Raw genomic sequence first — 14,191 nt, forward strand, 5'->3', positions numbered from 1 at the left:
GTTTTTACATTCCCTGTCCAGGGAAACACTTTAAAGCATGTTAATAAAGATTTCCACAAAAAAATGTTTAAATCAAGAGTGTGGATTTAGAGGCTATGCCTCCTTGTGGAAACGAGAAGGGTTTTACTTTCTGGTCTCCTATTAAAAGCCATCAAGCATTACATTGCAAAAGAAAACAAATCACCAGCAGGGAAATATGTCAGAATTTATTTCTGTCTACCTGTCTACATTAGACATCCATCCAGATTGGTGGTTATAGTTCCCAGAAAAAGAAGAAGTGGGCTGAAAAAAGGGAAATGCAAATACAGTAAGTATTTTTTTAGTTTACATTGCAGATCTATCTTTTGACAGGTTTACTGAATCTCCTACTTAATACTGCAGGGTGAACCATTAGGTCGTTTTTCTATCATGTTGGTGCTTGGCAGACTCTTAATGCAGTTAAGAAACTCCTCAGTAGTTTCACTTCTTCTGCTGCCAGCTGACCTCATCCTGAATCGAATGTTTAAATCGCCATAAAGAACTGCCCAGCCCAACTACTAGAGAAAAATACCATCACCGATAAGGAGTCTGTATTAATAAAGTGTTTTTTGAAGTACTGTTCGACACATAGGTCCAGATAGCGCTTGAAATACAGCCGTGTGTAACAAGAGATCTACTAAAGGCGGACCACAACATATATACTGTACGAGTATTTCATAATCTCTATAGATTACACAGTGGAAACGAAGTTTTTTCAAATACCCATTCGGTCCACATGTACACGTTAATAGTTTGTTCATTTTGAAAGAACGCTACAGTGGCATGCATTGTCTTGTATGTATCTTAATGACCAGAAAGATGCGGGGTCCTCCTGGTCTTCGTAAATACCAGTAAAACGCTCTAGTAAATCGGTCTGATTTTACCAAAAGCTGTGTCGAAGTTGCAATTCCAGCACTTGAGCAGGCTACTTTTAGTTTTTTTTACAATTACTCTAGAGTAGACAGTGCCAAGTATAAGAGGGTATAATGTTTTATACAATATCGTCAGTAAGTCAGAACATTGATCCTGGATATTAGAATTCGACACTGATCTACATAAAAACCCAGTTCATCGTCAGAGAAAATTCCGGTCAAGGAGATCGTGTTTCTCCAATTAATTATCATAAGAATTTTAACCGCGCCTCCCCCTTCAACGCAGAAATGGTTCGGCTGTGTCCGGATATTGTTACAATGTGTAAAGTGAAGAATCTGCTGTGGACTTTATTACACTCACAGGCGAGCCTGTGAGAGGTGTCCGCATGAAAGCTGCAGGTTTCTACGCTGGCCTTTGTCGACGCGATCGAAGATGACCTACTGTAAGTTTCCCTGACAGGCAAGGCGAGAAGGGAACTGACCATTGATCCTGAACATTCCTTCTCTCTGATCGGGAGAATTGACAAGATGCTCATCCCTGTGGGTATTCATCTTTATTGAAAAACAACAATAGCAATAAAAACAGTGCATTTATAGAATTCTGGTCATTAACGGAACAGTTCTTTTTACGATAACTACTGGAAGTTGCTTTGCTGAGCACACCGTGCTTTCCTGCTTTCTGTTTACGCTCCGTTGTCAGCACACTGGCTGGGCAGCCAGTACCTGCCCGTATTGATTAGCTAAAGCGATCAGGCGCAGGGTTTCTGCAGGGTGCTGGTAACTAAAGAGCACATCGCGAGGTTTAAACTTTTGTGGACTTCAGATGTTATGGCTGTGTTGGGGGATTCTGCATTGTGTCGGAGTTTGTGTGTACAGTATATTCATAAGTACGTCACAGAATTGCATTACATTGCATTACTCGGGTATAGTCGCACGTTGTTTTCCCACTAATGATATACAGTCGTCTTACACCAGAACCGTGTAGTCGACATGTTCTATGCATGCGAGGTATATGTATAATAATATATTTACGAGATATGAAATTTAGTTTCCAGGCACTGTTCTATTTATGCCCTGATCTTTTTAGAGAAGCTGTTTTCCTTTCGAGTTCTTCGTTTTCTTTCTTTTCCTTCGTTTTTCTTTCCGAAGAAGGTAGCTTTATCATAGGTTCTACGCATTTTCTGAGTAACAATGCGTGCAAAACAGAACATGGCTGAGCTATTCAAGAGTGTTGGTTACGATCCCTTTCGAGAAGTAGTACAGCCACCGCTGTGGAAGAGGTCAGACACGGCGTGGAAGAGAGGCTACCAGGGAGGAGTGAGAGATCATTGATTAGCTTTGTTACTGCCCGGAGCACCGCTGGCGGGACAAAAGCTTTCCTGTACTGCTGCGCTGTGCTCTGCCCCGGCTAGCTGTGCAAACAAGGCAGTCGTGACTGAAAACATTATTCAGCTTCAGCTTTGGTATGAGACCGAGTGTTTTCTACGTGCACTCTGCGACTCAGGTGGTCTAGTACGCTGGGGTAAAGGGGTTGGGGTAGTGACTACAGAATTTTGACTCCTTCTATTTATTAGCTGTGGTGGCTGACAGTTAATAGATAGTAGAAAAGAACAGTTTATTGCCTTCACATGATTTGTTTTGTTATTTTACTTATGCATGTATTTGGAGGAACGGAATGTAGTATCATTTCTCAGTTTCCTAGAAGCATATTCCTCCTTACCATAGTAGGTTGCGAGCCCTGCTGTAATTAGGAATGTAATTTTCTGGTTTATTCCAGATACACAGGAGAAGTCACAGATAAAGATCTGATAACACTGGCTAATGAGAGGGTTCCTGTTGACTGCTAATCTACAGATGACATTTATGCTTGCTGGCTTTAAAACTTTGAGAAGAAAAGGACTTATCTCGTTACTGCATTCTGTATGTATTTGTCTCTGGCAAAGTATGATAAATACAAAGTTAAGTGGAGTGAATGTCATGCAGGAAGGAAAAGGAGCCAGGAACCCCACGGTCTGTGTATTCGTCAATACTGGAAACATTTCTGAAATTGTGGTAGCTGTATTGTAAGGTACTAAATGATGTTAGATTTCTTTTCTTACTCGACCTGCAGTAACCAGGTTTGTTATGCTATTGGGGTTTTAGGCTTTAAGAATTTAAAGGGACAGTACAGCAATAGTAGTTCATCATACTTTTCTACTTAGTAAAAAGGAACTAATGGTATCAGTTCACTTTTAGTGCAATTTATCGATGAGTATTATAAAAGGCCCTTGTACAGATGTATTTATTAGTTGTCTAAAGCATTATTTTTCAACTCGGAAATCATATTGAGACTGAACTTTTGATTTTACTTGAAGATCTAAAACTTGTATTAAATACAGACCCCCCCCCCCACACACACATTGCTAATTAATTACTAATTTGTAAGTAATTAAAAGCTTATACCAAGGTAACTTACATTTACACCCATTTATACAGGTGGACACTTTTAGTGGAACAATTCTGGTGAATTACCTTGCTTAAGGGTACAACTGCAGTGTCTCACCTGGGATTTGAACTACAGCCTTCCAGTTACAAGGTTATAGATTAAATATAATTTAGTTATAAATAATAATCTTTACTGCCTTGGACTAAATACCCACAGTACCACAGGCTAAAAGCTCAAAGTCTATAAAAGAGATCATTCAGGATTAAAAAAAATAAAATCTGGTTGAAAGTAAAACCAGAAGTGGAGCAATCGGGACCTGGAGGTGTGATTTACCAGTCTAGAATACCTAGAATGGCACCAGAATAACTTCAAACCACATATTGACTCTGGGCAGTAAACAGTAAGCCAAGCACAAAGGTAATTTTTTCAAGCTGTCAGCTTCTAACGACTTCTTAGTTGACTGTAAGGAAAACTGCCAGGATGAGAATTACATTAGTGTTGCATATATTGTGAAGGGCAATAGTGAAGCTTTGTCTGTTTTATTTTTTCCAAAACTAATCTGAGTGTTCGTTTGCTGTTGGATGATGTTATAAGAAAATGTCTCAAGTTTGTTAAGCTTATCTAGAAAATATATAATCAGAAGCAACAACAGAGAATAGTGTAGCAGCCCTTTAAGTGCAACAAAACAGGTCTTGAGAACATCAGACACATTTAGGTAGCTCAGTGTTGCACTGAAACAATACAAACTCCTATTGCCTTCAGGTGACTCCAGATGTTAATTTGTAATGGGCGAATTTGATGGTGCTGTTTTCATAAAACAGTTTAAAGATTTTAATTTTGAAGTTGTGTCTTTTGTGTAGTTCTCATAGCCTGGCTAAAGATCACACATTTACATACATTCACACTTGAGGAGTTTCCTTCTACCTCCTTTAACATTCCTGCCCTCCCCAGTTCCTGGGAACACCTAAATGCATTATGGATTTCATTTTAATTATATGGAGAGTGAAGCACCAGCTAAAAGTTATTTGCTTTTCCTTTCGGAAGTCATTGACATATGGAGATGTTAAACAGACGTTCGTGAGCAAGTCAAATTCTAATCTGGCACTTCCGCTCTCTTACACATAAAGACTTGCCTGCTGCACATCTTTTTTCTAACTCCACCCCCTCCACCCCAGCTTCACCCTTGTAGCAGCCTCCCTGGTTTATTCCTCGTTAGGGAGGGGGGTTTAGCAGTCTTCACCTTTCAGCCAGGCCTGTCATTTCCCCAGACAAGAGAGTTAACGCAAAACACTAAACTATTACAGTAAGTATGCTTTTCCTTTATGTACATTGTTCCTTCACCTCATAATGGGACCAAACAAGTGAAAATTGCTTTGAGGAAAATATACTGTACATTACATTAAAACATAGGTCTGCTTCTAGTTAAAAATGGGAACGTAGAATTCTTAAACTGTGGTAGTGGTCAACCTAGTCTAATTTAGTAGAAACTAAAGATCTGGGAGACCTTGGCTGTGAAGAGTTAAATGATCTGTGTACTGCTCTAATCCTGCAAACTAAAATCAATATCGCAAGCAATATTCTTCAAGTTTTTAATCCTGCTACGCAGTCTCTAAGGGCTCTATTAATTTGTATCACACTCTATTTATTTTCTGCAATTTGATTTTAAATAAATATTTTAATGGCATAGCTTCTGGTGTGTATAAAGCACATAAAACATTGAACAGACTCTTGCTTTTTATTAGCCATGGAGAACTGAATGCTATTATATTTTAAAATACCATGTCTTCCTTCTGTAATGTGGCAAATAAAGTTTTATGTGCACAGTCTGAGAGCTTAACGATGTCATACTACTAATGACTTTGCAGTTAATAGTAGATAGTGCTTGTTTTAAACAATGTGCAGTCTAATTAAAAAAAATAACAGGTTACTAAGAATGCTTCAATAAACACTCCTGGATGTATAAGTGTAGTAGAACGTATAGAATGATCCAGCAAGGGTTAATGGAGTAGATTAATTAATTTATTTTTTATTTCCATAATCGGAGTATGAATGTCATGTGCAGCTGTCGAACAATTTGTATCTTACATGCAGGTATGCTGAGAGATGGTTTCACAAGGCGTGACATTATCTAAGTATGCCACCTCCGAACACAGAAAAAACTTTTTTGACCACTGATGCAGTCCAAGTGAATGCTACAGTGTTTGCAATGAGTATGCTGTCTTTTGAGCATAAATAATGCAATAAAGTTTTCTTTTCTGTGTCAACAGAATTCTGTGAATGAATTGAGTTGTAATTTTAAAATTACAGCTGGAAAAATATTTGTATACAGAACCTCTGTAATATGCATGTCAAAGCAGTTAGAAAAACCTCAGAAAACACAAAGAGGCCAAGCATGCATCTGTTTCTGTTCATGCTTCTGAGACACACCGTTTTCGATTTATGACTACGGCTGTATACTTGTACACGAGTGAAATCTATCTGTTGTGTTTCATCCTTAGTCCTGAGAAGTATTTTCTGTGCCCTATATTTACTATTTTGAAAGCCACTGCTACACATCTACAGTAGCAGTACTCATCCTAACAGTAATCTGCTTCTCTGCAGCCCATACCCCAGGTGCGAGTTTTTTTTCCTCACAGCTCCTTGCCCATTGTATTCTGGCTCAATACTGAGTAAGGCTCTCTTAAAGAAATTTTCTCTGCCTCTGTAAATGTGCATTACAGTACTTAGGGGTTGGTTTAAATATTGCCTTGATTTTGCTATTCATCATTCAGATGCGATGAAAAGATGGCACATCGCTTATAAAAGTGAGTTGTCTTAATCTGCATGATTTTGATTGTAATGGTTCCTACTGTGGTATGGTAGGAAACAGCATTCTGCCCTTCCATGGATCGTGTGACCTGAAGGAGAGGCGAGTTGGTCAAGGATCTGTTTGATTCCCTCAGTGAAATTCCCAACGGTTGCCTGTACCACGCTGGGGTGCAGTGCTTTGTTGGTTTAGTGTGAGAGCAACAGGATATGATCCACGTTTGCCATCAGTAACACAAGCAAAGAATTGTTACTGTGTACATTCGAATTTCATATGCTCTTAATTTGTCCAGCGTTCTCAAGAGTTCAGAAATGCAACCAGACCTGATTTAATTAATCTGGAGCTGTGGTACGTTTGAGGCTTCAGTCTTGGCTGGCAGGGCTTTGGGAAGTGATTTATAGCCAGCTGTGAGTGACACCCTCTGGATGAGCAGGAGGAGTTTGCTGTAGGCTGTGCTGTAAATTACTGACAGCCACTCTGAAGAGAAGGGCAATAGGGTCTGTACTGTCTGAGAGGGTTTTCTCATCGGCATTAAGATTCTGTATTTTGTAAGTATATAATTAGAGAGAAAAAAAACACTTCCTGGATTCAGCCCAGTGAAAATAAACTTTTAAAAAAGCATGAAATTGCTTCCTGGTTTCTCTGTATTTTGAAAACTCAGGAGAGCTGTGAGCCTATTTAAGTGGTAGATGCGTTGTGATGACAGACCTATAAATAATGGTGCCTTCATTGTCTGGTGAGAGAAGTGGGAAAGACAGAAAGGTGCTGCGTGGTCCAGGGAGTGTTGATCCACATGCTTGGCCCCAGGCTGCCTCTCGGGGCTCGGGCGGTGGGAGGAGATCACTTCTTTCAAAGCATGCACTACCCTGGGAATAACGTAGGTCTCTTACAGCAGTAACGTCAGTTCTTGTTTTTCTGTTAAGATCATAAGGCTTTTGTTTGAAATGACAAAAGGTCTTTCATTCAGTCGGTTAAAGCCCCACCCCATTTTATAACAGCTAAAAATATCTATCCTCAGAATGAGAGTTTTCTGTCCTTTTTCTTCTTCTGTTGTTTCCGGTAAGATCGGTTTTGTGGATCTGAAATCTGCAACATTGCCTGCGTGCCGGAGTGAGCCTTTAAAAACCAGCTGCTGCGAAAAAGGCCCAACCCGTCATCATCCTGCTTTAGATTCTGCTCCTCTGCGATTTATTTGTGCTGCCTCTTCGTTAGGCCTGAAATGTAATCTACAGTACGCATACCTGAGCTGCCTTACTGGGGGGCTCTCCCAGCGATTTCTAGTGGACTCTGTGTCTGCCCCTTTTCATTCCAGCTGTGCCCTTGGCCAGTTTGACACCTTAATCTAAATTATTAAGTCCTTAACCTATGTCATTCATTGCCTATGTCTCACAATAAGAGATCAACTGGATCCCAAATCCCAGCTGTCACAGAGTACTGGGTAGATTGTGAGGATCCCTCAGGTTGCAGAGCAACTTTCTCCTTGTGTCCAGAGAAAGAAGAAAAGCAATATGTTTTAGCAGGCTGAGGGGGGTGGGTTTTTCTGGAAACTGGTTCCTTAGCTTTCATCTCACCTCTTCCTCCCCCCGATGTTTCTGCCTGCATCGGTGTATTGACAAAACAAAGAGAGAGTGCTGCTGCTTTGCAAATCCCTTGAAGTGCACGAAGCTCACTAAAACAAAACACCAGCAGATGATTTGACTTTTTTTTTGCTTGTTTTCGTTTTGAGCAGAGCCCATTTAAACAGATAAGTCCCTTGCCTTGCTTGGATAAAACGTTGTGCTTCGGTGCAGACAGTGGGATTGCTGAGTGAGCAGTAAGCTTTACCTCTCTCACAGAACACAGAAGATCCAGGACTGACAGGCATGTAACGAGTTTCAGGTTGAAGAATGTGTGGAGGGGTGAAGGTCTTAAAGTTAAAACTATTTCTTTGTGTGTGTGAGTTTAAATGTGCCCAAAGGGTGTCTTCTATTCCACAAAACATACTGAACAGTGAATCAGCTTTAAAAGTAAAACCTCAGAGCCTTGAAAACATTCCCTGAAATTCTGTGCTCAGGAATGACATTTTTATGCACCCGGAGTTTGAGCGCTTCATCATTAGAAAGGGTTCGTCCAGGTCACTGATGTCTGCCTAATGTGGCGTATTTCTGTTCCATCTGGGCGTAGGCAGCAGTAGCTGTACTCTTATCAACTCTTTGGTTTTGATAGCTGCGCTGCTAAGGTGATTGTATTGCAAAATAAGTTAAAAAATGCATCACTAAGAAATGGGAGGTTGGAAAGGCAGTCTTTATTTCACCAAACCTTGTTCACACTTCATTCGTTAGTCCTTCCTGAGGGTTTTAAAGCTGTGTGGTCTCTAATATAACAAGCTTCTACTATGAAGAATGAGCCGTTTGGATGCAATATGCTTTAGTATGGCAGCTTGTGCCATTGCAGTTTTGATTCCAAGTAGAGGTAGTGAAATACTAGGGCAGGAAATTACACAGTCTTACTATATTCCTTCCTATTTTTGTTGAACTACATAGAGTATAATGACTAATATATTTGAAAGAAATCTTTGTATGGCTTCCACTTGCGCTATGGGACTCCCTTGTTCTTATTCTTTAATTTTAATACGATTGTCTTCTATTTCATGCTATACTTCTTTTACTTTAAGCAAACAGACATCAAGGTTAAAAGGTTTGTAACCACAGATAAAAATGTTACCCTCAAGGACCATCTCATATTTGTTGGTTTTTATGTTTATGGATGCAGGATCCAGAACATGAGTCTTCAGCCATATGATTTCCGAACGGGCTTGTTAATAGCTGAACATGTGCATAAATCCTGTGCATCTTATTCAGCCTGTTTTACTTTGTCATCTCTGTAGCATGCTCTGGGATTAATTAACTGCAGGAACTGTGCCCTCTTATTATCAGGTGCCTTTTATAATGGTGCAATTTTCATCTGTGTAATTGATTGTCATGACTTGAGTATCATGACAATAGCAACGTTTTAAAAGTTAAAGAAAGTATTAATAGTGAAATGTTTTGCAGAAATTTGTGTAGACTTCACGTGGAGGAAAGAGGGATGGTTATATTTGGTGTTAAAGAGAGTCTTCTGAATCAGCAGAAATTAAATTAAAAAGCTGAAATTGTCCTATTTTTTGTAGTGGTTTCGTGACCTGAACTTCTTGAGGTAGAAGTGGATGTAGTCAGTGGAGGTCTGCAGGCTCTTGAAGGAGCATGTCTAGGGATGTGTGACATTTGTTTTAGGCATTCATCCTCGCGTAAATACAGCACTGACTGTGCCAGGATGTTGCAGTACGATAGGTAGAAGATACACATTAACACAGTTTGCAGGAGTTAGAGTAAATTTGTTTTATTAAGGACTTGCAGTCTCCCTTAAATATTACAAACAGCAAACAATAGAGTTCTTTCCACTGCAGGCCCTAGAGGTGCCCCAGGCTTCAGTGCTTCATGGGGCACCAATGACTGCAAAACCTATAATGTTAAACAGTGTTTTTGTGGCTTTTTTTACCTTATGACTCCTCCCTTGCATAGAACAACCTGTATGTCTACAATGGAAAGAGGTATTTGCACTTTATAGTCATAAAAATATTTTTCAAATGTTTATATTTTCATTGCTAAGCAAGTACTCCCAGAGATGGTGCATATGCCAGTAATAACGTCTGTTCTCACTAGGACACTTATCAAGGCGTCTTGAAGGAGTCCTTTCATTAACATGGATTCATTTGAGTTGGCCCGAGAGCGTTGCAATCACACCAGACCTATTCTTTTGCTCAGATAAGTGTTTTAGATGTCCCCTAGATTACTAAAGTGATTTTTGGTGTGTTCTTGTGTCACAGTTATAAAATCTGATAAACTGAAAGTGCATTAACCTCTAACAGACATCCCAACACAGTCTTTAAAAACATATTTGGTAATATTCTGTTTTCAAGTCAACTTGTAATTACAGGGCAACATGAATGCATCGTTATCATTGTTTCTACATTTTTTATCATATTCTGACAGGGTAGGCCACTTCAAGGCTGAACGTGATTGCAAGGCTGCAAGGCTGAACTTGATTTTGTCTGATCTTTGATTTTTTAACTAAGGTTTCACTTTCACATGCACCATTCAGTCAAGTGTGCATCTCCTGTTATTTGAGAGAAAATCTCAGAGTCCTCACTCTGGTGGTTTGCACCTTCAGGCCACTGTGCTCTTTTGATCGTTGCTGACACTCGTGAATTTGGACTGAGGTTTGCCCCTGTCTTGAGATCTTTTTGGAGACGGGGCTGTTGTTCAACCCATGACCCAAAGGTAATTTCCAGTAAAGTAAGAACCCAAGTTCCCTTTCGAAAATTAGCCTTACGAGGCCCATTTTATGATGTTGACATGTAGTGTTAAATGACAGTAATGTGAATCATATGCATGCAGTTGGCTTTGAGTGATGGAAGTGAAACACTGGCTGTCTCTATTCGCCCTGTGAGGATTGTCCTTGGCTCCCCTCTCCCCAGTGAATGGCCATTGGGGTCTTGTGATTCCTTCCTGATGTCACTCCTTTGTTTCCCACGGTGTTTTATCTTTCGCACAACAGTCCTTTGTTCGGAGGACACTACCAGGACCAGTGCTAGGTCGGCGGGCTTTATTGCTTCCCTCCTCCTTTGTCTCTGCCTTGCTCTGTTCATTTGTGTTTATAATGTTTGTAACAGACAGTTATGTCCCCTGTAGGTGTTTTGATACTTGGGTAGACAACCCTTATCAAGCCTAAAAAGATTCATATAACATATACAGTGTTAACCAAGCAACAGGATTAAATGCTGCACGTTTACATCTGGCTCTAATCAGCTGTTTAACAGCTTGTGTCAGAGTGCTAATGGAGAGAGATGTTTGGATAACCAGAAGGTCACACAGATATCCAAGTTTGCCTGGGAATTCTAGGTGAGGATTTGGCTATTGATAATGTGATGTGGTGCATGGAATACAGCAGGAAAACAAATAATATAAATATTATAAGACAATAATTACATTCATTATATTATTATTATTATTAATCACTTCACATGGAAGCTGGTATCAAATAAAAAAATATTTTTTAATAAAGTCCATTTACTTCTACCCTGTTGGGTCAATAAAACAAATTGATAGCCTTAAGCTTCTTTATTTTAGTGGACAGGTGTCTCTTGTTGGGTAGTTAGGCACCCACAAGAGAGCTGTGTACATTGAATTAACCTGACTTGCTCTAGCATCAGTACTTAGAGTCCATAACTGAAAGTCAAAATGAAAACCAAAGACTTTCTATTCAAGAAAATTAAGAAAATCTGGCAAATTCTGAAGCTGAAAGAAAAGGAAAACTCAATGAGAACCATAGCACAGAAACTTCAGTTTATTCCAAAGTCAACTATTTTGAATATGTTGAAGAAGAAAGAAACCACAGGTATAATTACCAATCAGACAAAATTGAAACAGCTGCATTTGATGTAAGAAAATTTATCAGAACTGTCAAATAAAACCGTAAAACAACTGTCAGTGAAATCACCAACGCCCTCCAGAGTGCAGGGGTGAAGGTATCAAAATTCAAAGTTTGCTGAACACTGAAATAGCAGAATTGCAAAGATTACACCGCAAGATGTAAACTTCATCAGAACCAGAAATCCGATTAGAAATACAAAGGTGTGTCAGGAGAGTTTTGGAATAATGTTTTATGGACAGATGAAACCAGGATGAAGCTTTACCAAAGTGATGGAAAGGTTAAAGTGTGGAGAAAGAAAGGAACTGCAGATGTTCCAAAGAACACTACCTCATCCGTGAAGTATTATGGAGTTAGTGTTACAGCCTGGTCATTCATGGCTGCCTCTGGGACTGGCTCACTCATCTTTACTGAGGATGTAACTAAGAATGGAAGCAGAATAAATTCTGATGTTTTCAGAAACATTTTGTCTGTAAGTTTGTTTCTTTCCATGGAAAGTTTTTTCATAAGTCTTTGGCGGTGCTTCACCATGAAGTATGATAATGACCCAAAACATAATGCCAATGCAACCAGAGTACATTAAAAGAAAACAGTGAAAAAACTAGATGATCCTTTCCTATCCTTGGGGTTACCCCAAAACAAATTGTACTGTAGATAACAGTATATTGTACTTAATTAATCTTATGATCACAAGTACAAATTGCTTGACTGTAGAGCAACAATATGTTTTGACTTTCCTGTCTCAATACTTTTGAAGGGCACTGTATTGTGTGTGCTTTCTAGTGTATGTGGATTTAGAGTAAGTACAGTGCCTATAGAAAGTCTACACCCCCCTTGGACTTTTTCACTTTTACTGTGTTACAGCATGGAACCATGATGTATTTAACTGTGAATTTTTGCCGCACATCACACAAAGTACTCTATAATGTCAAAGTAAAACAAAAATCCAGACATTTTACTAAATTAATTAAAAATAAAAACCAGAAAATAATTGAATGCATAAGTATTCACCCCCTTGCTTTGACACACCTTAATTACCTCTGAAGTAACCAACTCTCTTCTCCAAGTCACATAATTACTTGACTGTAGTCCCTCTGTGTGCAGTTGAGGAGTTTCACATGATTTCAGAATAAATACACCTGTGTCTGGGAGCTTCCCCACTTAGTGCTTTTCGAAGGAAACACCACACCACGAAGACCAAGGAACATTCCAAGCAGGTCCAAGACAAGGTTCTTGAAAAATACCAGTCAGAGCAAGAAAATTTCTGAGGCATTGAATATACCTCGAAGCACAGTGAAGCCCATCATTAAAAAGGTGAGAAAATATGGAACAATGGTGAATCTGCCCAGAACTGGCTGTCCTCCAAAACTGAGTGTTCGGGCAAGAAGAGCCATAGTAAGGGAGGCCACCAAGAGGCCTAAGGCAACTCTAAAGGAGTTACAGTCCTCCATGACAGAGATGGGAGAAACTGTAGATGAGACAATAATAGCACGCACACTTTATAAATCTGTCTTGTACAGAAGGGTGGGAAGAAGAAAGCCTTTGTTGGAAAAAACTCATATCACATCTAGGCTGGAGTTTGCCCAAAGGCATGTGAGACTCAACAATTTGGGGGAATATTCTATGCTCTGATGAGACCAAAATTTAACTTTATGTTTGGCGCAAACCTAACACAGCACATCACACTGAGCATACCATCCCTACAGTGAAGCATGGTAATGGCAGCATCATGCTTTGGGGATGCTTCTCTGCAGCAGGGACTGGAAAACTCATTAAGATAGAAGGAAAAATGGATGGAGCTCGGTACAGAAAAATCCTGGAGGAAAATGAGCTGCAATCCGCAAGAGCACTGGGACTTGGAAGATGATTCATTTTCCAACAGGTCAATGACCCGAAACATACAGCAAAAGCCACACTGGAGTGGCTTAAAACCCACACTGGAGTGGCCTAGTCAAAGCCCAGACCTCAATCCAATTGAGCATGTGTGAAATGACATAAAAATTGCTGTTCACAAAAGGTCCACATCCAACTTGATGGAGCTTGAGCAATTTTGCCGAGACGAATGGGCAATAATTCCGGTGTCAAGATGTGCAACGCTGATAGAGACTTACCTAAAGAGACTCACAGCTGTAATTGCTGCCAAAGGTGGTCTTACCAAGTATTAACTCTGGGGGGGGGGATACTTATTCATTCAATTATTTTCTATTTTTTATTTTTAATTTATTAAAATGTCTGGATTTTGTTTTTCACTTTGACATTATAGAGTACTTTGTGTTGATGAGTGGCAAAAATGTTCAGTTAAATATGTCAGGGTTCCATGCTGTAACACAATACAATGTAAAAAAGTCCAAGGGGGGTGTAGACTTTCTATAGGCACTGTATGTGGGTGTTTAAGGTGTGACCTACCAGTATACGGACTTCACATGCATCACTTGTTATGCTTGTTATTTTATCTATATCAGTATGAGAGAATGTGGTTGCTTGACTGCTTGTGTTTGTGAGCATAAACAAAGTATAAGTTTTCTTTTTTCCATATCTGGTGCCCTTACTTCCAGGGTACCAGAGATGGAGGGTGTTAAACTTGAAGTGTGCTGGGCCTCCTTCTCAGTGTGTGTGGCAGCA

The 14,191-nt window shown here is 39.6% G+C and overlaps 1 protein-coding gene across 2 annotated transcripts in view; it reads left to right on the forward strand.

The window, feature by feature from the left end:
• The first annotated feature begins 1,228 nt into the window (after positions 1–1,228).
• fam53b (family with sequence similarity 53 member B) overlaps positions 1,229–14,191 on the forward strand; it is a 28,499-nt gene continuing 15,536 nt past the window's right edge. Inside the window, exon 1 of one of the 2 annotated variants that reach the window (XM_088916336.1) lies at positions 1,229–1,430. The gene's annotated coding sequence lies outside the window, so the exon portion shown is untranslated. The remainder of the gene's footprint in view (positions 1,431–14,191) is intronic. The other variant, XM_088916337.1, reaches the window with a different exon arrangement.

This window comes from Atractosteus spatula, chromosome 5 (genome assembly GCF_055471065.1).
Source record: "Atractosteus spatula isolate fAtrSpa1 chromosome 5, fAtrSpa1.hap1, whole genome shotgun sequence".
Taxonomy (NCBI): Eukaryota; Metazoa; Chordata; class Actinopteri; order Semionotiformes; family Lepisosteidae; genus Atractosteus; species Atractosteus spatula.